General features: G+C 32.6%; 1 long non-coding RNA gene across 1 annotated transcript; it reads right to left on the bottom strand.

Moving 5' to 3' along the window:
• Positions 1 to 19,567: 19,567 nt before the first annotated feature.
• Positions 19,568 to 21,408, bottom strand: LOC118487392. The gene is made up of 3 exons (XR_004881734.1): positions 21,264 to 21,408; positions 20,941 to 21,129; positions 19,568 to 20,002 (listed from the first exon to the last, which is right to left on the bottom strand). It is a non-coding gene; the product is annotated as an uncharacterized LOC118487392 (long non-coding RNA).
• Between the last annotated feature and the right edge of the window lie 1,545 nt (positions 21,409 to 22,953).

Here is a 22,953-nt window from a genome sequence, read left to right on the forward strand (position 1 = left end):
GCAACTTCCCGGTTGACACGCTCTCTTTTGAAATGACCTTTCTGCTTACATCGAAAGTATGTAACTTTAGATTTGTCAAATCCCAGCTTTGTGTTTGAACCTTCAAGACAATTCCTGCCAGTTATCTCCATAAACCATTGTGCTCTTCTAATTCCACTAGCTAAACACCATCTGATATCAATGAGTTCCATCTCTTCTGGGTCTATTTGGTCATAATCTTCTTTTGTCATTTCGGGGTTTCCAATTCTCCCCGCCACCAAACTCTCATACGACTCCAAAATCGATGCTAAGAAACTCATCTGTTGCTTAGCAGCATTGATGCTCATTTTCGGAGAATTTTTCAACTTTAATGCAATGTTGCAATGAATCTCTTCAGGTTCTTTGGCATTTGATGATGTTGAGAAAGAATGATACCCTGGATTGTAACTTGATGAGCTACCTTTCTGTGCATCATTGAACGCAACACCAAGTTTTGATGCCTGAATTTTGACGGCAAACGTCCTTTGAAATACAAACCTACATTTTATTGATAAGTAGTGCTGCTCATTTTGCTATGTTTTTGCAACTCGAGCCCATGACTTTAAATCTTTTCTATCAATGCATCCAAAGTAATTTCATCAAAAATTACATCATTTTTCAATATAAAAACAAATGTTTGCCATTGATATGCCTCGATATCAATATAAAAACAAATGTGGTAATGCCTCGATAATTTTGTCAATGATTTCTTCACGAGTTTTAACTATCCCAAACCTATCAAGCTCTATTTAAGGTGACAAAAACGTTCAATCACTTGTCTTACAATTTCACCTTTTATAGATTCAAACAAATCAAATTCATTTTTAATAGTGAAATTTTGTTCTTTTTAATTTGTTTGCTACCCTCAGCCTTTACACTTAACGCTTCCCAAACCGATTTTGAAGAACCCTCATGAATAAGAAGTGCAAAAATATCATCTCTGATCGATTGTTGGATTAAAGCAATCATCCTTTGTTCATGAGAAAATACTTTTCGATCTTCAATTTCCAAATCTCCAAGTGCAAGTTCTTTGCCTTTATCATTTTTTGGCCTTTTATACCCAAACTTCATACAAAACCAACTTTCATGAGCATATGCTTTTGCCCAGTTGAGAATCTTTCTTTCCACCAAGTGTAATCTTCGATGTTATCCAGTTTAGGTGGTTTAGAATGAGTTCCGTAAAGTTTTTCATGTTTTATGTTATCATTTATAACCTTAGAAATACTTTTTGGTGCAATATTTGGTGTTTTATTCGAGTAAAAAATGAACGCCTTGTAAAAAGTCTTATAGAATTCTTCTGCCATGATAACCTACAAAACACACAATCAAAACACTTGATTAAACTTGAAAATCAATCAAAACAAACTAAACAGATTCTGGTCCGGATGGCTGATGTCCGAATGGACTGGTCCGGACGAACTATGGTTCGGATGGACTTTGGTCCGAATGAGTTTGGTCCGGATGAATGTTGTCCAGATGGGCTCTGATCCGGATGGGGAAATCAAACTTCCGGATGAACCAAAATTATGAACAAACACACTTCTAAAGGTCTATTCGGCCGGATGGATACCTCTATCCGTCCGGATGGACTATGACATCAGCAAACTCAGTTTCAAAATTCATGATTTTGACAAATTTGAGTATGATTTTGTTGGAATTTTGATTTGAAACTTTGTAGGGTTTGTTAAAACTGGTTTTCGCATAACATATTGAAAATTTAGCCAATTTTAACCGTGAAAACTTCGAGAATCTGAGTTTAAAGTTTGAAAAGATATGAAACGAGAAAGAAATGAGAAGAAAATGAAGATTTTGCTCTAAATCAGATGAAGTAGCTTGATCTTATGTCTCTGATCCGTGCACTCAAACACCTTGCTCTGATACCACTTGTGAATTCAGGATCGGATTGAATTCTTAACCGTTGAATGCGAACCAACACGTGATATGTGCGGAATCCAATCACATGTGTGGATAGAACACGAGGATGTAATAATAACTGTTTTCCTTTACTGATTTGACAACGTTTACACCATGAAAACAAACGGGCAGAGCTTCTCCTCAAAGTTACCCCAAAAGATACAAATGTCAAGACCCTAGACCTCTATATATAAGCATCCTCCATCCGGATGGTATGCTAGCGGATGGACTTCATTCGGACAGATGGGCCTCCATCCGGACAGATGGATTATACCAAGCAATTTCATGTTCCGGGTGTGCATTTGCCATCCGTCCGAATGGACTCTATATCCATCCGTTCGGATGGGCTTCTAAACTCTACAAACTTTGTCTTTTCAGCACCAGTCTTGAGACATCTGTTTCAGCTACGATACGTGATTGACGCAAGCGATAGACATATGCACTCACAATCTCTTATTTTCAACTTCCACCTACCACCACTACCACCATCTACTTTATCTTCAAGCATCACCCACCACCATCAACAATCCTACACCACACCAAATCAGTATCCTCCTTAATCACCACCACCCGGTGCCGACACCTCCCCTGTGACAACTGAGATTTTTCAGGTTCCATTAAGACAACTTTGTTATAATTAACATGATTTAAAACATCCATTATAGCATTTCACTTCATATTGGTTGGTTAAGTGTGTCAGTTAGTACACAAACACTAACGTAACAATAATTTGGTGGATTAATCGAATTATCGAACCACACATGAGTCTGACCCTGAACGTTGGTGAAACATGGAAATAGTATTTAACATATAAAAATATTAATTTATTTATGTGTAATAATATGTTATTTGATTGCATGGATTAAATGTTAGCTATTTCTTATGATTTCGTATCAATGTGCATTTTTGTTTAATCTAGCATTTATAAAAAAATATTTTATAAATAAATTAGCGGGTTTTTATTTTATAGACTTGGAAGAAGATAGGATGGTATCGACCCGGACAAGGGGCACGGGACACCTTTCGTAGTGAGGGAAGTCCTCCATTAATTTTATTAGTGAAATAGTTTGGTGGGCTTGTGTTAGTTAAAAAGGTCCACCAAAAGTTGGAAAACCTACCAAAAAGCCCACCCTTGATTCCTATGAGTTAAATTTTTATATAAAAAATAATAAAACCCAAAACCCCAACCCTATTTGCGAATGGTAGCCCCACCTCCACCATATTTTGAAATTTGAGCCACAAATTCACCAACCCATCTTGATTCGTTGCTTGATTCTTACAATTGGTGATCCTTTTGATTGATTCCAACATCTTACAACATTTACAAGTGAGCTTTTGATCAACTTTGATCTTTTTCATGATTTTCAAGTTAGATAAAAATTAAAACCCTAGTTAATCCATACTCAATTTTCAATCAAACTTGTTGATGTCTAGTGTTTGTCTATGATCATAGGAGTGTGTGGAATGATTTTTGTGTGGATTGAAAACCTAGATTCTTGATTGTTTATACCTTGCCATAATAGGAAACTATGATGATTTAGCTTCTTATGTATGCATGTATCGGATGAATTGATTGTGTTTGATGTTATGGTTATACTAGTAGATGTACATAATGATGTAGAAACCAAGTTGGGTGATGAAAACCCTAAGGTGCATGCTAGTTCCTAACGTATTAAAAAGAGAAACCTTGTTGAAATTGAAGATTTGACATTGCATAACCCTGTAAAAACGTTACTAGAGAATTTCCTGAAATTATTTTGATCATAACCTGCTTATACTGATGCCAAATAGGACAACTCTTGAGTCTCGGATCATCATGTACCGGAAGTTTTCACAAAAAAATTCATAATTTTTCATTAACCCAAACATTTTTGCAAATTTTTAATGTGCATGGGTAAAACTGAGTTTTTTGATCAGAAAATATAATATGGTCCATGAAGAGAACTATAACTTGATCAATATTTGGAGTTAGGACATGAAATGTTTAAAGTAGATACTCATAGAAGTTGGTGAGACACTCCAATTGTCCTTGCATCGATCGGAACAATGTAGATTTTTTTTTATCAATTTAATGGTAAACTATCACCGAAAAATGACATTTTTGACCTTTATATAGTGTGGCATCTTTCATGAATTTTCTATAAACATTCAGGGCTTAATAAAATTGCATAAACCCTAATAGACTACTTGGCATATCTCATAAAATATTCATAATTTTTTGCATCGTTTAGTATTTTAAATAAAACTAGCAATAAGATCCGTACGCGTTGTGGCGCGTGTACATCACAAATATCGAATGGATTAGTCGAAACATTATGTGACGCGTTAACCATATGAAAACACACTTTTCGACGTATCTGATTGAACTCTATGTAACCTATATATCCATTGCGATTGGATCAAAACATAAAGTAAATCAATTTGTACCATACAGTCATAACGTATTATATGTGACTGAGTCATACATAAAAAACGTAATGGGTATAATGGAAAAGTTGACACATATAAGGAAAAGAGATTAACAGAGCTTTTAAAAAAAGGGAAAAAATGAACCCACAATTTGACTCCGCTCGGATCGAAAACAAATCTACAAAACATTCATAAAATAATCACCAAAACATATATTTGACCTAACTCGTTTCCCAAGAAAGTTTACGTCAAAACATACAACAACTCGAATTTACACCGAAACGTACATAAAAATATGCACGTAAAAAGTTAGTTTTTCTTTAGTAAAGGAGGTATAGCAGTAACCTTGAAACAAATTATTACTAAAAAACTTAATAGGTTAAATATGTTCGTAAAATCATGCCAAGTAGCACTAATGCCACACCACTACCAACGACCACTAACATCAGGAGAGCTAATACAAATAAAATAAACAAAAAATTAAAAAATAACATCGAACGAAAAACAGACGTAAAGAAATTGGACATAAACGTAAAACGTAGAAAAAAATACCTAATTCGATGTAGGACCGGCGCGTTGAGACAAACTTGTCAAACGAAGAAAAATAGATGCGTTGCGACTGGCCTGTCAAACGGAAAAAACAAACAGAAAAACGTTGAACCACACACGCACGTTGCATCGTAAAGACTCGCAATATCTAGAACGAAATGTAAAACGAAAAACTTGCGAAAGATGAAAAGTATGGGGGGACCAAAGTTGAAATATGTAACCTTTTCATTTTTATCATATAAGAATTATAGGTTTGTTTAAATTTATTAACCACTATTTTTAATATAATTATTCGACCCAAATTGTTTAAAAAAAACTATTTTATATATATAATTGGTTGAAATGTTATACGAATTCATTGGCTTATATATGTGTGACATTTCTATTTTGTATATTAAAATAAAGTATATAAAAACTTATATTATTAAACGGGTAGGCTACGGGTAAGTCGACTGTTAGAAAATATGAAGTACCTAGACAGACCTATGAACCGTTTAATAATTAAATAAAAAAAATACATTATATTTGAACCTACTCTGTTTTTAATGAAACTTGGTTCAAAACGTAGACACAAATATTCTCGTTCTAATGACATATTCATTGTTTTTAAAACATTATATTTTAGAAGTTATACGCGCCAAATAAGTGAAGCAGCTGAATTAATTATAATATATAAATTAATAAAATAATAATAATAATAATAATAATAATAATAATAATAATAATAATAATAATAATAATAATAATAATAATAATAATTAGAACTTCACCGATAGGAATTTAAGAATGATTCTCGTACACGTGAATTTATTTGGGAATGATACGTGCCTCGAGAATCAAATGTTTGTAGATACGTGGATGTTTGGCATGGCCCAAAGTTCTAAAAATCTCAACTATAAAAAGGATCACTAGGCTTCAGAAATATTTGCTTTCTTTCGTCCCCCTCTCTTTATATATTCATATATATATGTTTTTTTTTCTTTAGTAATTATAATAAAGCTCTGTCCCGTTTTAAGTGTTTTAACCCCTGAAACTGATACCCTGTCCGATTGATCTAGGGCCCCGTAACGCATGTCAAGGCTCTATCCGACTAAGTTCGTTGGGGTTTTGTCTCGTGACGTAGGGATAAAGTTGAATTGGGTTACTATACTTAACACGAGTACATTATAAATTTTATTAAATAGCTTAGGAGTTATACCCAAGATTATACCAGGAGGCTTTCTAATTGAACCCTAAAGTTACAAAGTGAGTTCATTCTCTTTTCTCACAGTTTGCGAGTCCTTCTTCTTTTTATCACCTTTTGTGATATAGTTATATTTAAAAATGCTTTCCAAAATCCTAAATGTTTACCAGTTATACTTACAGTGATTAAATTTTTGTATTCTGTAATAACGGCCGGTTTGGGTGGTTTTATACATTACTTGACACTCCTTACTATTGGCCAAACGTTAGCCAATAGTAGCATGATCACAAGCACGGGGAAATTATGCCCCAGTAGCCATAGCCTATAACTAATATTATTTTTACATTACTATAATAAGATATTGAATATATCTTATAAATTTATATAAGATATATTGAATGGCATTTATGCGGTTGGTTTAGGACACCTAGCTAGGCCAAGTTTGTCAAACAAAATTGACATAATGAATAAAATTATATGTAAATAATGAAAAAGAAAAAGACTTAAATATATTTTACTAAATTATTAAACGTCATATATTTTCTACAAATGCAATATGTAATATACTAAGTTATTACATGTTATATTTGACATAAATGTATATCATAATAAAATATGTCAAAAATAATATATTCTACTTTTAATATACTAAGATTATTTTTTAAATCTTGGTCACGTTAATAAATTAAATAATATCACAATTATTTAATTAATGTATTATAAAGTTATAGCTATTAATTTGACAGAAAATAATATATTTCATTTTCTGGGCTAATTGGTTTTGTGCCATAGAAAATATATTTGACAAAGTAATGTCATGGGACCCTACTAAGTTCAGAGTCACTAGTTGAGAGAATGATCAAGAGTGACATGACCAAAGGCACTAGTTGAGAGAATGATCAACAGTGTTATGACCATAGGCACTAGTTGAAAGAATGATCAACAGTGTTATGACCAGAGTCACTAGTTGAAAGAATGATCAACAGTGATATGACCAGAGTCACTAGTTGAGAGAATGATCACCAGTGATACGACCACAGTCACTAGTTGAAAGAATGATCAACAGTGATATGACCACCGTCACGGGAATCGCCTAGTGGCAGATACTTTGAATAATAATAAGATATATTTTAGATCTATTACTTGATAAATTCACTATTGGACGAAAATGAGCCAATGAGTGATATAACCACTGTCACATCGGAACTGCCACCATGTGACAAATACTGATTGAGTTGGGTAAATATAAAAACCTTGATGCTGTAAAATATAACAATATATTTTATAAAAATGGAATGAACTCGCCAGTATTTATTACTGATAAAATGTTTTCAGAACGCGTTTCAGGTAATTTGCTGTAAAGATAACAGAAGTCCGCTATGGAGCACTGAAGGCTTAAATAAAGTGGCTATAAATACCTGAATAAAAGAATAAATTATGTTTTATTTATTTGGTTTTATCTCTATAAAAACAATTGAATGAAATATGGGTTTTAGCCCATTTGTTTAATATTAAAAGTTTGATGTTTTATAAACTCTGAAATTATTTCCTAACTACGATCCTGATGAAAAATTTTCCGCTGCATAATTAATAAACACCGGTACCATCTGACTGGCTAGCGGCTACCGCTCCCAGGGTGGGGTCGGGGGCTGTGACAGAAGGTGGTATCAGAGCCACTCGTTTAAGCTATTTAGGTGTTCTTTTAAAACTAAACTTAAACAATAAAGTTAGAAAATTAATACAAAGTAACATATGTGTTACTTTTTGTAGATCTAAATATATGTATATATACTAGATATATACACAATAATTCGTGTTAAAATGTTACAGGGATTTACTTAATAGTAAAATCCGTTATTTAATTCACTTTATCCTAATTATGCTTTATAGGTTGAAATTTATTTATATAAAAATATTGTTTTATGTTCTTAAAGGTGGTATATGTATATATACTAGATATATACACAATAATTCGTGTTAAAATGTTACAGGGATTTACTTAATAGTAAATTCCGTTATTTAATTCACTTTATCCTAATTATGATTTATAGGTTGAAATTCATTTATATAAAAAATTATGCTTTATAGGTTGAAATTCATTTATATAAAAGTATTGTTTTATGTCCTTACAGGTGGTATTAACAGTAGGTATTATTTTAAAATAGCTTTCATATTTCTCCCTAAATGTCTTCAAATATGTTTTATACAATGTAGTATATTGATTATATTTTAATTTACAATGTCTGTATAAATTGCATGATTTTAAATTGAATATATACTAAATAATGCTATGTTTAGTACCTACACAGGGTACTAAATTCTCCTGTATATACTTTATTGAATTAAAGATTACTTCATGTATATAATGTACCTATAACTATACTTTATAATTTAAAGTATCTATGTAGTGTATACATGTACAAATATAAGCAACATAAATATATATTTAAATCACGCCTAGACTATCGCGCCCCGCGAAGCACACGGCCTAGGAGGTCGCGGCCCGCGAGCGACAGAATCATGGCAAAAATGATTGAGCATATTGCTAGTTAAGTTTGTTTTAAACCAATTTTTATGGCTCGGATATGGTTATGAACTAACCAGAAACAAACTGACGTATTGTGTTATATGTCTAAAAAAAGTTATGTTATGTATTTTCAAATAATATATTAGTTGTTGTTTCCAATTGATCATCCCTTTATATATTCTACGGAAAATAAAACCTTTGTTGATTTAGGTTTACAAAACTAAAGGGTGTGACTTTTAAACAGATTGGACATAACCCAAGTTGCTTAATTAAATGAAATGGTGTGAGTAAAATAAACTAAAGGGTGTGACTTTTAAACAAATGGGACATAACCTAAGTTGGTAAATGTACAAGGATATAATATATGTCTGCACATATGATTCTTGAAAGTAATTTTTTGTTTTAGTTATTCTGTGATATTAATAATTGAAATGTTTACAATTCAGATGTCGAATGAAGTATCCAATAATCCAGAAGTTCATGCTAACAATGAAAATACTTTGAATAAAAATGCTATAGAAAATATAATAGCCCAAGGAATAGCTAATGCTATACCTTTAATAATTAAAGCTGTTAAAAACTCCGTAGAACCCACCAAAGCTGTGAGTAGTAAGCATACTCGTGACGACAGTTTTAGCCATAGTGTCAATGGAGGCAATGATAATATTATCAAAACCCCATTTCCCAAGAAAATGAAGGCGATGACTCTCGGGTGTACCTACAAAGAATTTCTAGCTTGTGAACCAACTGAGTTCGCTGGTAGTGAAGGCGCCACGGCTGCTCTGCGATAGTTGGAAAAGACGGAAGCTGTTCTTGAAATCAGCAAATGTGCCGAAGAAGATAAGGTGATGTATGCTTCCAACCTCTTTAAAGAATAAGCCTTAGAATGGTGGAATACAATTCTTCAAGCAAAAGGAAGTGACATGGCTTATTCCCTGAACTGGGAAAAATTCAAGGAAATGGCAGAAAGTAAATTTTGTCCTCCTTATGAAAAAGAACGAATGGCTAACGAGTTCCTAAATCATAAAATGATAAATGTGAATTGTCGTGAATATACGAAAACGTTCTCCGAATACGCAAGAATGGTACCAACTCTGGCTTCACCAGAACCCATACTAATTTCTCGTTATCTTTGGGGATTAGTTAGTGAAATCCGAGACATGGTCAAGGCCGCTAGACCGCAAACTATTGAAGAAACAGTGGAACTAGCTAACATCCTGACAGATGGACTAATACGCACAAGAGAAGAAAACAAGAAGAAAGAGTTAGCCTAGAAAACTTCCCAAGAATTCAAGAAGAAAGGAACTGAACCGTCACTGGAGCAACCTACCTGCAGAAGCTTGAACTAATCTCATTTTCACACCTGATATACAGATTTATTTATTTATTTAATTTCTGTTGGTTCATTATCTTAAAATAGTCTTAATACAATTATATGTTAAGATAAGAGTACACAAATTCGTTTTATATTTCGGTGTACCTCTAAAGATTCTTTCATCATTGATCGAAAATTCTATAATATTCATTTGGTCTTTTCATCATCAATTGAAGATCATATTCGAAATGAATATCCAAATTTACTTCATTAAAGCTTTCAGTTGATTACGAACACGGTGAAATTGTTCGGTCACCGTAATTATTGAACTATTTCAATCACTACGACACCTTGCGGCGTCGATATAAACTTATAGCTTGGGCTAATCATAATCATACGAATCATTCAAAACCACATATGTCTTTCATTTGACTCATCGGTAAAAGTAGTCTTGATGCAATTATGTATTAAGACAATGATACCCTAAACTCTATTGTATTTCGGTGTATCCTTGCAATTCAAAAATGTCAACACACTGATTTTTCTCATATCTTGGTTTGATAGTTGACAAATCATTTTCGTGCTTCTACTTCATTCGAGCTTGTTGATTCTGAGTCTTCCTCAGTTGACAATCAAAATAAGTTTTCTTTTAACAGTGAATCCTATTGATTCTAAAAGTCATTTACAACTTGTAAACAGTCGATTTAGACATCTATTGATCATAACTCTCATTTGACTTGAACCTAGTCACCTTGAAAATTATATCATTTCATCTCGTTCATTTGACATCGATTTTTGAAATAATTCAGTTGAACCATTAAGTCCTATTTATTGTAAAACTCGTATTCACAAAATTTGAACATGTCTTGATTATGTTTCATTTACCTTAATAGTGTCCTTATTGACTAAAATATGACATAACTCTAAGAAGACATCATAGCCCAAATCTCGAGTACGAGATTTAAAACAAGGTGGGGAGGATGTAACCATTCCATTTTTATCATATAAGAATTATAGGTTTGTTTAAATTTATTAACCACTAGTAACTAGTTTTATTAATAATACAATTATTCGACCCAAATAGTTTTAAGAAAAAAAACTATTTTATATATATAATTGGTTGGAATGTTATATTAATTAATTGGCTTACATGTGTGTGACATTTCTGTTTTCTATATTAAAATAAAGTGTATAAAACTTATATTATTAAACGGGTAGGCGACGGGTAAGTTGACTGTTAGAAATATGAAGTACCTAGACGGACCTAGGAACCGTTTAATAATTAAATTATAGAAATAGATTATATTTGAACCTACTCCATTTTTAATGAAACTTGGTTCAAAATGTAGACACAAATATTCTCGTTCTAATGACATATTCATTGTTTTATAAAACGTTATATTTTAGAAGTTATACGCGTTAAATAAGTGAAACAGCTGAATTAATTATAATATATAAATTAATAATAATAATAATAATAATAATAATAATAATAATAATAAAATAATTAGAACTTCACAGATATGAATTTAAGAATGATTGTCCTACACGTGAATTTATTTGGGAATGATACGTGTCTCCAGAATCAAATGCTTGTAGATACGTGGATGTTTGGCATGGCCCAAAGTTCTAAAAATCTCAACTATAAAAAGGATCACTAGGCTTCAGAAACATTTTCTTTTTTTCGTCCCCCTCTCTTTATATATTCATATATATGTTTTTTTCTTTAGTAATTATAATAAAACCCTGCCCCATTTTAAGTGTTTTAACCCCTGATCACTAATACTATGTCTGATTGATTTAGGGCCCTGTAACGCATGTTAAGGCTCTGCCCGACTAAGTTCGTTGGAGTTTTGTCTCGTGACGTAGGGATAAAGTTGAATTGGGTTACTATACTTAACATGAGTACATTATATATTTTATTAAATAGCTCAGGAGTTATACCCAAGATTATACCAGGAGGTTATCTAGTCGAACACTAAAGTTACAAAGTGAGTCAATTCTCTTTTCTCACAGTTTGTGAGTAATTCTTCTTTTTATCACCTTTTGTGATACAGTTATATTTAAAAATGCTTTCCAAAATCCTAAATGTTTACCCGTTATACTTACAGTGATTAAATTTTTGTATTCTGTAATAACTGTCGGTATATGTGAGGTTTTATACATTACTTGACACACCTTACTATTGGCCAAAAAGTTAACCAATAGTAGCATGACCACAAGCACGGGGGAATTATGCCCCAGTAGCCATAGCCTATAACTAATATTATTTTTACATTACTATATTAAAATATTGAATATATCTTATAAATTTCTATAAGATATATTGAATGGGCATTTATGCGGTTGGTTTAGGACACCTAGCTAGGCCAAGTTTGACAAACAAAATTGACATGATGAATAAAATTATATATAAATAATGAAAGATAAAAAGACTTAAATATATTTTACTAAATTATTAAATGTCATATATTTTCTACAAATGTAATATGTAATATACAAAGTTATTACATGTTATATTTGACATAAATGTATATCATAATAAAATATATCAAAAATAATATATTCTACTTTTAATATACTAAGATTATATTTTAAATCTTAGTCACGTTAATAAATTAAATAATAATATCACAATTATTTAATTAATGTATTATATTCGATAAAGTTATAGCTATTAATTTGACAGAAAATAATATATTTCATTTTCTGGGCTAATTGGTTTTGTGCCATAGAAAATATATTTGACAAAAGTAATGTCATGGGACCCTACTAAGTTCAGAGTCACTAGTTGAGAGAATGATCAAGAGTGACATGACCAAAGGCACTAGTTGAGAGAATGATTAACAGTGTTATACCACAGACACTAGTTGAAAGAATGATCAACAGTGTTATGACCAGAGTCACTAGTTGAAAGAATGATCAACAATGATATGATCAGAGTCACTAGTTGAGAGAATGATCAATAGTGATACGACCACAGTCACTAATTGAAAGAATGATTAACAGTGATATGACCACCGTCACGGGAATCGCCTAGTGGCAGATACTTTGAATAATAATAAGATATATTGTATATCTATTACTTGATAAATTCACTATTGGACGAAATGTGCCAATGAGTGATATGACCACTGTCACATCGGAACTGCCACCATGTGACAAATGCTGAATGATTGGGTAAATATAAAAACCTTGATGCTGTAAAATATAACAATATATTTTATAAAAATGGAATGAACTCGCCAGTATTTATTACTGATAAAATGTTTTCAAAACGCGTTTCAGGTAATATGTTGTAAAGATAATAGAAGCCAGCTATGGAGCACTGAAGGTTTAAATAAAGTGGCTATAAATACATGAATAAAAGAAGACATTATGTTTTATTTATTTGGGTTTATCCCTATAAAAACAATTGAATGAAATATCGATTTTAGCCCATTTGTTTAATATTAAAAATTTGATGTTTTATAAACTTTAAAATTATTTCGTAACTACGATCCTGATGAAAAATTTTCCGCTGGATAATTAATAAACATCGATACCATCTGACTAGCTCGCGGCTCCCGCTCCCAGGGTGGGGTCGGGGGCTGTGACAAAATAAAAAAGTTTTGGGGTTAAATTGCAAAAGATGAAAAACTTTAGGTTAAAAGTAAAAAAGTCAAAGGGGTTAAAATTGCAAAAGATAAAAACCTCTGGATTAAAAGTGAAAAATACAATTCCTTTTTAAAAAACTCACAATGCATATATTACAACAACATAAAGTAATAAAATGTTGCTAATTTATAGGTTGAAAATAGACAAACTGACCCTAAAATTGAAGTAGTATGTATGCTGAAAGTTTTTGATAACACTAAAGTTTACTTCTCTTTGACTATGCAAAGTATAATTAGGAGATGAAACTTAAATAAATGCATCATACATGTTATGTGGTGTGTACTATAACCTTACTTGTTTGCATGAGTACGAATTAACGCTAAGCCACTTAATTAGTCACCAAAGAGTCATCGGGTCAACTTGTTTAGTTTGGTCAACACATGTGAGTCTTTTCTAAAACATAAAAACAACAAGTTTGTTTGGATTACTTAGGTTTTGAGAAACAACAGGAGCATACACTTATAAGCATTGCATGTAATAGGTAGAGGTTAACCGGACACCTACTCTTTGCCTTTTTGCATTCTCGGATTCTTCGCCAGCAGTCAGTTCCACTACTACTTAAACTTTTATGTTTATGAGAGGAAACACAAACACACCTAGTTAATGTAGTTCCTTGATATCACATGTGTATTAAACACACTCAATATCACTAAGTTCCTTACACACTGAACCGTTAATATGGGATGGCGAGGTGATATTTGGTAGTACTACTGGTTTTGACAAACCCCACACCGTGCTGGGAGCCGGGTGTGAAACATTGACCAAACACAATTGCCGCGTTTGTGATAGACGTGGTGGAAGGCACCAAAACACAACACTCAGCTTTAGTTCACTTGTTTCGTAACTTGAAAATAGGCTAGCTACCTAACTGATATAATTGAATTGTGCATTTTCTAAAAATCTAACTTGATTATTTAAAACTAGTAGACTCACCAACTTTATGTTGACACACTTTAGTATGTTTTCACACAGGCCGTAAAGGCTGGTAACTTGGATTGTTGCATTGCATTACCGGCTGCGGGTGGTTGTTGTTGTAGAGGAGACGAATGTGGGGTTTTGTTGAGATCTAAGTCCATTGCTACTACTATATGGGCATTTGTCCTATGTATGGACATGTTTTCAGTATTCGTAATCGAAAGGGGTAGAAGTGGGCGGTGGTGCTAGTGGGGTGAATGGGGCTGGAGATGAACAGAGGTGTTGTCCTGAAGGGGGCTACCAGAATTTTAGGGATGTCAGCGTTTTTGGTGAAAGATTACATTATTGATTTGAGAAGAGGGATGCGTTTTTTAGTTTATAAAGAACAAATGTGGGGCCCATGTGTATCTTAGTTTTACAATTTTTTTTTATTTTATCATTAAGGGTAATTTTGTCATTTCACATAGACTTAACCAGAAAAACTAACCTTCATCCACTATAGTTACTATCCAAGTAACAACCGAGCAAACCACAGAGAATATGAATGTAATTTTGGAAAGTTGGGAACTAAAAGTGTTAATTTGACACACCACATGGATTATCTGTGCATTTTACTCTTTGTTTATTGTCATCACAATTATCATCATATCATTCACTTTTATACGTGAGTTCATATTTTAGAGTCCCGTTTTCTTCACTCGCCCGTAGCCCAAAATCTTTAAAGATGGGAAACCCTATAGTTTTGTGACTGACAAGTTTGTACCGGTATACAACACTAACAATTATTTAATCTTAGGGTAAGGATGAGAAAGATGACATTTGTTGTACCGGTATACAACACTAACAATTATTTAATCTTAGGGTAGGGATGAGAAAGATGACATTTGCACCATTAGACTGGTTTTCTTTGACTGAAAACATTCCATTACTAATTTCAGTTTGGTTCAAGTTATCCTTTCGGCTTCGCTCTCAACATCAATATCTGGTGTAAAGATTCGATATCAGAATAACTGTTGATAAATTCACCGTAAAGCGCGTCTTTTGGTTAAGTAATCCCTCTTCTTTTTTTATTTTTATTTTTTTTACTATGAACGATCAAGATCGTCAGTTTTGGAAAATTTATTTTTTTTACTCTCATACGATTAGTTTCTGATTTTTTTTTTTCAAAATGGTAAAAATGGATTTTTTTTTTTTTCTAAAAGTGATTTTCTTTGTCATCATATTCTTCAATACTCAACGAGGGATGACACATTTCTTTTCAAAAATATTTAGAGTTTACGTTTTTCTCTCATACCCATAGAGTTTACCATTTTCTCTTATACACATTGGATGAAATCAACTTTTATTATAAAATTCCCGAAATTTTAATTTGATTGAGCCCAACTTATTGTTTGTAATCAATTTCTTTGTTTTGACTTTTATTTTAATAATGTTTTACAGTTTTTTTTGGATATATAATTAACGTTAAGCTCCTTCAATAATTACATCCAGTGGAATTAAACTAATGCTGATAACATTAGTATATATGATTATTGGCTACACGTCCAGTGAAATTAAACTAATGCTGATAACAGTAGTATATATGATTATTGGCTACAACATCGGCGACAAACATATATGTAACATTACTGGCTACCACATCGGCGACAAACAAGCTTGAAGCATAAATGATTCCCTTACTAATTTTGTTGAATGGCAATCCTTAGGACTCCTTTACAACGAACGAACATTGTGAGGGATGTGTATGAGGTGTCAGTTTCAAGGGCGGGTTAATCTTGGGTAACCATTTCTTATGTGTTAATCACTTTACCATTGAATAACCTGTAAATTGTGAAAATTATGAGCCGGGAATGACATTAGACCTTAGCTTGAGTCTCAAGAATAACTTGGTTTAATTTAGGCTTGTTTCTAGAAACCCTAGATCATTTCCAGCAGTAAATCCATCAACCTGTCATATACGTTAAAATAAAAGTCAACACAATAATGTAAAGGTGAGTAAACAAGTTTGCATATGTATAGTAATAAAGCTTTTACGCATAACCAGCATGTAACACGTAAAGGGGCGAATCAAGTAAGCTATCAACAATGATACAAGCTAACCAACATGACTGCGAGGTAGTGTATGCGTGATACGTGTTCACAACAGTGAGCACGCACGTAAAGTAAACCTTAACAACCCCTGAGTAAACAGGTGCTGAGTCCAAACTATAGTACTATCGTTGCTAAGGGTGGTAGGGCAAGTCATCACTGTGTAAACATAGCAAACAAACATTCAACTATTCACGTATAACATGCGAGAGCGGTTAGCGTTTTAAAAGAGTTTAAGTGTTGTGTGCGTTGTGGTTTGATAGAGAACGTATGTAACACCCAAAAGTGCGTTAAGCGAAAAAGGGTTCGAGTATACTCACAGAGCGTGCTTAATAGTTAACCACGGTCTGGATGGAGTGGAGGGAGCGCCGGATCAGCCTGCGTACGAGAACAGAAGTACATAAGTCCTCCAAAATGCTGAAACGGTCGAGTTGGAGTGTCGAGTGGGAAACAGAGGCATCGTACGAAGCCACTGCCTTCGTACGGAGGCGTGCCTTCGTACGAAGGGATGCTTCGTACAAGTGTTTGTTTTTGTGTCCAAAATCGAGTATACTTCGTGTCTTTCTTTGGAAAATCGAGTGTTCATCCCTCCAGCTTTAAGCTATTGATTAAATTAGAGCCGGAGAGGTCTTTTAAGTAATTGAGTCACAAGTGGGAACATGGGTTGGGTTGTGCGAAGTCGTTGCCTTTCTACGAAGGCATGCCCTCGTACGAAGCCGGTGCCTTCATACGAAGGCAGTGCCTTCGTACGAAGCCGGGGCTTCGTACAAACCAGTCTGGCTCGCACATGTGGCTGTTTTTGCGTTCGGAGCTGCGTTTTCACCTGAATCAGATGTGTTTTCGAGTCCTTTTCATGACGGTTTCGTCACCACTTCGTCCCACTATCGAGTGAACGAAACATATGTCAGTTTTGTTCCGTTTTTGTGTAAAAATCGAGTTTAAAATAGTTTTTCCTTGGATTAAACACTTGGTGAGTGCGAGATATTCCGATCTATATATTGGGAAGCCAAAGCTAAGCCCAATACACTCGTTTAAATGTAAATCCATAGCATAATCAGAAGTTTTGATGAAAAAGATGAAGGTTTTCATAAAGTAGAGAAGTTTAGATGAAATCGGAGATAAACTCATGAAAAATCGTTGTGGAAAACATTGTGATACTTGTAAAAATAGTGGATCTTACTTGGAATGCAGAGAGAAAGCAAGTAGGGAGTGTTCTTGAGTGAAATGGCAGCAGGTTATGAAATGAGGGAGTGGCTGGGTATTTATAGAGAGCGTTGCGGCTCTGTACGAAGCTTCTGCCTTCGTACGAAGCCGCCTGTTCCGTACGAGTGGCTCCCGTTTCGCGTGTCGGATGTTCGTTTGGTGTGTTTGGTTGCGTTAGTTAGTTCGAGTACTTTAAGTAGTTTAGCGAGGTATTAAGTGTTGTGTTGCGCGTTAGCGCGATAAAGCGAGTTTATGCGAACGAGCGAGTGAGCGTTTAAGCGAGTTTTAATACATAGATAATATATATATATATATATATATATATATATATATATATATATATATATATATATATATATATAGGGCAAGGATAAATTGAAAACCCATTTGAGTTGAATAAACCCTGAAAACTCTAACATCTACCATTGATTTAATTCATCAACGATTGTGATCATTTTGGGTGTGAGACTAATATTACTTTTGCTTTAATAATTAGGGAAAGTACTTCCAAGGGTATTTTTGGCATGCATGTAAAATTTTGGTTTCTTGAAATAAATGAAAGTGTATGTACGGTGACATCTATCAAGATAAAAAAAACTATGCACCCTACTGTACCACCCCACTCATTATCCCTACATGACCCCCTATAACCCTACCCTACCCTACCCTACACTAGTCAATATATTAAAACCCTACACTGTTGAAATAAAACAACACTCATATTTTTTTTGTTCTTTTGATTATTTTATAAGTTGAACTCCTTTTTCACAAACAAAAACGGGTGTCTAAAAAAATAGGAAATAAAACAAAAAAGAAACTAATTGGTATGTAACATTAAATTGTTAGATGGTTTGTTATATTTATGCTTGACAATTTATTTTTGTAACTTAAGTATTTTGTTTTTTAGGGAACAAGTGTGTTGTATGCGTTGTTAGGTTATATAATAATGTTGCACCTTAACATTTGTGGGGGCAAACATTTGTAACTTAAGTATTTTCTTCGTAAAGTTGTTTTACGATATTTTTTTTAATTTATCGGTGTTTGGGCCACCGGTGTTGTATATAACAAATAAATGTAAAAGCATTAGGTGAAACATTGGATATACACGTTGAATAAGGTTACATTATATGTTACTACAAATAATTATATTATATGTAACATTTTACAAAAAAAAAATACAAAAAATGTAACCAATGAGGAAAAAATGTTACTTTATATGTACCATCTTATTAAGGTTACATTCTATAAAATGAGCAATAATTATTACATTATATGCAACATTTTACAAAAAAAAAAGTACAAAAAATAACGTTACATTTTCTATATAATTTCAAAAAATGTAAATACCCAGTAAACAAGAAAAAATGCTTGTTTTTTTACCATTTAAAGGATATCTACATACATAAGAGTGTAACACATTTTCTTTTCTTTCTCCTCCGACACAAAGTGTTATATTACATCACATTGTTACAAAAGTCGTCTTCCTACAAAAATATGTTACATGTTGGTACGTACACTACAAAAAAAAAGATGTTACATATATTATACATATATATGAAGTTCCACCACGTGTAAACATACATTTTCTGTATAATTTCAAAAAATTGTAAACACCCAGTAAACAAAAAAAAAATGAGCAATAAGTATTACATTATGTGTAACATTTTACAAAAAAAAAAAGTACAAAAAATAACGTTACGTTTTCTGTACAATTTCAAAGAATGTAAACACCCAGTAAACAAGAAAAAATGCTTGTTTTTTTACCATTTAAAGGATATCCACAAACATAAAAGTGTAACGTGTTTTCTTTTCTTTCTCCTCCGACACAAAGTGTTATATTACATCACATTGTTACAAAAGTCGTCTTCCTACAAAAAGATGTTACATGTTGGTACGTACACTACAAAAAAAGATGTTACATATATTATACATATATTCATGGTTGACTGATACAGGGTATCAGTTTTACGCTTAATCTATAGTCTTGAATATTTAGTACACCTTATGTACTGGTGAGTAACAAACCTCTTCCATCTCTTGGTTTGTCCCTTACGAATAGAAAACACACAATACACGGCATACTCCTTGTACATACTAAACACATCCTTCCACGTTTCGTATACACAACTAACAATAGGCCTTAAACCAGTAGGAACATTAGGACACCACATTCTAGTGCCATTGGGTGTGTGGTGAACATAAAATTACTCGTCCGCCTGAATACCTATATAAAAAAAATAGTTATAACGAGGCTGCGCTTGCATATGCATATCCAAAAAAACGTTTTTTGACCTACATGTACGTTTGTTTCTGCGATCATAAAATTCAAACTTTAAAAAAGGTCACAAGTCTTTTACAAAACATTGCATTCTTACTAAATTTTGACACGAAACCTAACATGTTGGTGCATTTTTTAAATGACACAAAAAAAGTGTAACCTAGTAAATTTTTACCTTCCAAAAAATATAAAAACTTATTTCATAAATAAACTTTTTGAGACAGAGTAAAAAAATGGTATTGTTAATACAAGTTTAACACCCTTTGCTACAAAGAACCCTAATATGTTGGTGCATTTTTTAAATATGGCCAAAAAGTGTAACATCGAACATATTTACCTTCCAAAAAATATAAAAACTTATTTCATAAAAAAACTTTTTGTGTCATAATACAAAAAATGGTATTGTAAATGCAAGTGTAACCTCACATATTTTTACCTTCTAAAAAGTATAAAAACTTATTTCATAAAAAAAATTGGGCTAGAATAAAAAAATGATATTATTAATACAAGTTTAACATGTTTCTACCAAACAAACCACAACATTATCTGTGGGTTTTTTTCCCCTCTACCACCAAAAAATAGAAAAAAAAACACATTCTAATAACAAACTACAAGCATTATAATTGGGGATACCTAAAAAAGTGTACATTTCATAAAACTGATACATAATTAAAATCTACTTTACTTATCTTTTTGTGCCATTTCATAACAAGTGGTTCGCATTTGATCCAAATCTACTTTACGTATCTTTTTGTGCCATTTCAATTCATCATTAACATCAAAATAAATCAATCAAGAAAATGATACATAATTAAAATTTTAAACAAATACGTATAAGAAAACCGTATCTCTTAAACAATATTTCCTTAAACCTAAAAACATACTTGATCTAGATGGTTGTTGTCCGCTTTCGAATCTTGGTCGCTGAACCGCACCAATTTTTTTCAGATCCTGGATGTTCGGTTTAGATATTGGTTGTTGTTTCGGATCTTTTGGTGACTGATTCACACTTTTCTTGAACCAAAACATCGCATCTTCGAAGCCCTCAAACACACATGCAAAAGCCCCCACAACTTCACAAAACACAAAAAGATAAAATATTCAGTCACTAAAAAATTTAGATCTACACAAGTACACAACTCAAAAAGATAAAACACACTCTTATAACTATGTTTTAAAAATATGAACAATACGAATGATTAACTACCTGATTTGTTTACCACCGGATTTGTTTTCCACCACCATATCTTTAAACCAGCACCAGATCTTTTAAATTGCTGGATCTTGACTCACGCACGCGTCAGATCTTTTAAACATTGCTTGATCATCACAAGATCTGATTAAATAAAAACAATGGGTTTGCTATTCATCTCTGATTCTTTTGTAAATTTTGCTTTTCAAAAGATTGAGAAAAATTAGGAAAGAGATATGAGTGATGTGTTAAAGAAGAGATAGAGATATATATGAATGGGATGTTAAAGTTGAGAGATGTATGTCAATAGTACTCTGTATAAAGTGATAAAGTGAAATTAGAGTGAAGTTCCAGAAATGCCCTTAGAGACATTTGTTATATAATCGACGTGGCAAAACAAGAGCCATTTAATGGGTTTCTTAAGTTTTCTTAACTGGGATGGGTTTTCTCATTATAATTTGCCTACATATATATATATATATATATATATATATATATATATATATATATATATATATATATATATATATATATATATATATATATAAGTAACCGTGTTTTGAGTTTACGTTGCGTTGGTGCGAGAGCGAGCGAGTAGTTTAGATACTCACGTGATGTAGTAGTGTAAGCAAAAGCGTTATAAGCGTAAGCGTTGTGAAGTGCGATATAGCGTGCTGAAATAAGCGATATAGTGCGAAAGTATGCGCTGTAGCCTAGTAAGTGATATAGCTCACATTATGATCCGAATCTCTGGTGCTAGGCGTAACAAGAGTAACGAGCGCGAAAGTGCGGGTTGTTACACATAATGATGTAGAAACCAAGTTGGGTGATGAAAACCCTAAGGTGCATGCTAGTTCATAACGTACTAAAAAGAGAAACCTTGTTGAAATTGAAGATTTGACATTGCATAACTCTGTAAAAACGCTACTAGAGAATTTCCTGAAATTATTTTTGATCATAACCTGCTTATACTGATGCCAAATAGGACAACTCTTGAGTCTCAGATCATCATGTACCAGAAGTGTGTATGATTCACAAAAAAATTCATAATTTTTCATTAACCCTGACATTTTTGCAAATTTTTAATGTGCATGGGTAAAACTGAGTTTTTTTAATCAGAAAATATAATATGGTCCATAAAGAGAACTATAACTTGATCAATATTTGGAGTTAGGACATGAAATGTTTATAGTAGATACTCATAGAAGTTGGTGAGACACTCCAGTTGTCCTTGCATCGATTGGAATAATATAGATTTTTTTATCAACTTAATGGTAAACTATCACTGAAAAACGACGTTTTTGACCTTTATATAGTGTGGGATCTTTCATAAATTTTCTATAAACATTCTTGGCTTAATAAAATTGCGTAAACCCTAATAGACTACTTGGCATATCTCATAAAATATTCAAAATTTTTGTATCGTTTAGTATTTTAAATAAAACTAGCAATAAGATCCGCGCGCGTTGTGGCGCGTATACATCACAAACATCGAATGGATTAGTCGAAACATTATGTGGCGCGCTAACCATATGAAATCTCACGTTTCGACTTATCTGGTTGAACTCTATGTAACCTATGTATCCATTGCGATTGAATAAAAACATAAAGTAAATCAATTTGTACCATACAGTCATAACGTATTATATGTGACCGAGTCATACATAAAAAACGTAATGGGTATAACGGAAAAGCTGACACATAT

This window comes from Helianthus annuus, chromosome 15, assembly GCF_002127325.2.
Source record: "Helianthus annuus cultivar XRQ/B chromosome 15, HanXRQr2.0-SUNRISE, whole genome shotgun sequence".
Taxonomy (NCBI): Eukaryota; Viridiplantae; Streptophyta; class Magnoliopsida; order Asterales; family Asteraceae; genus Helianthus; species Helianthus annuus.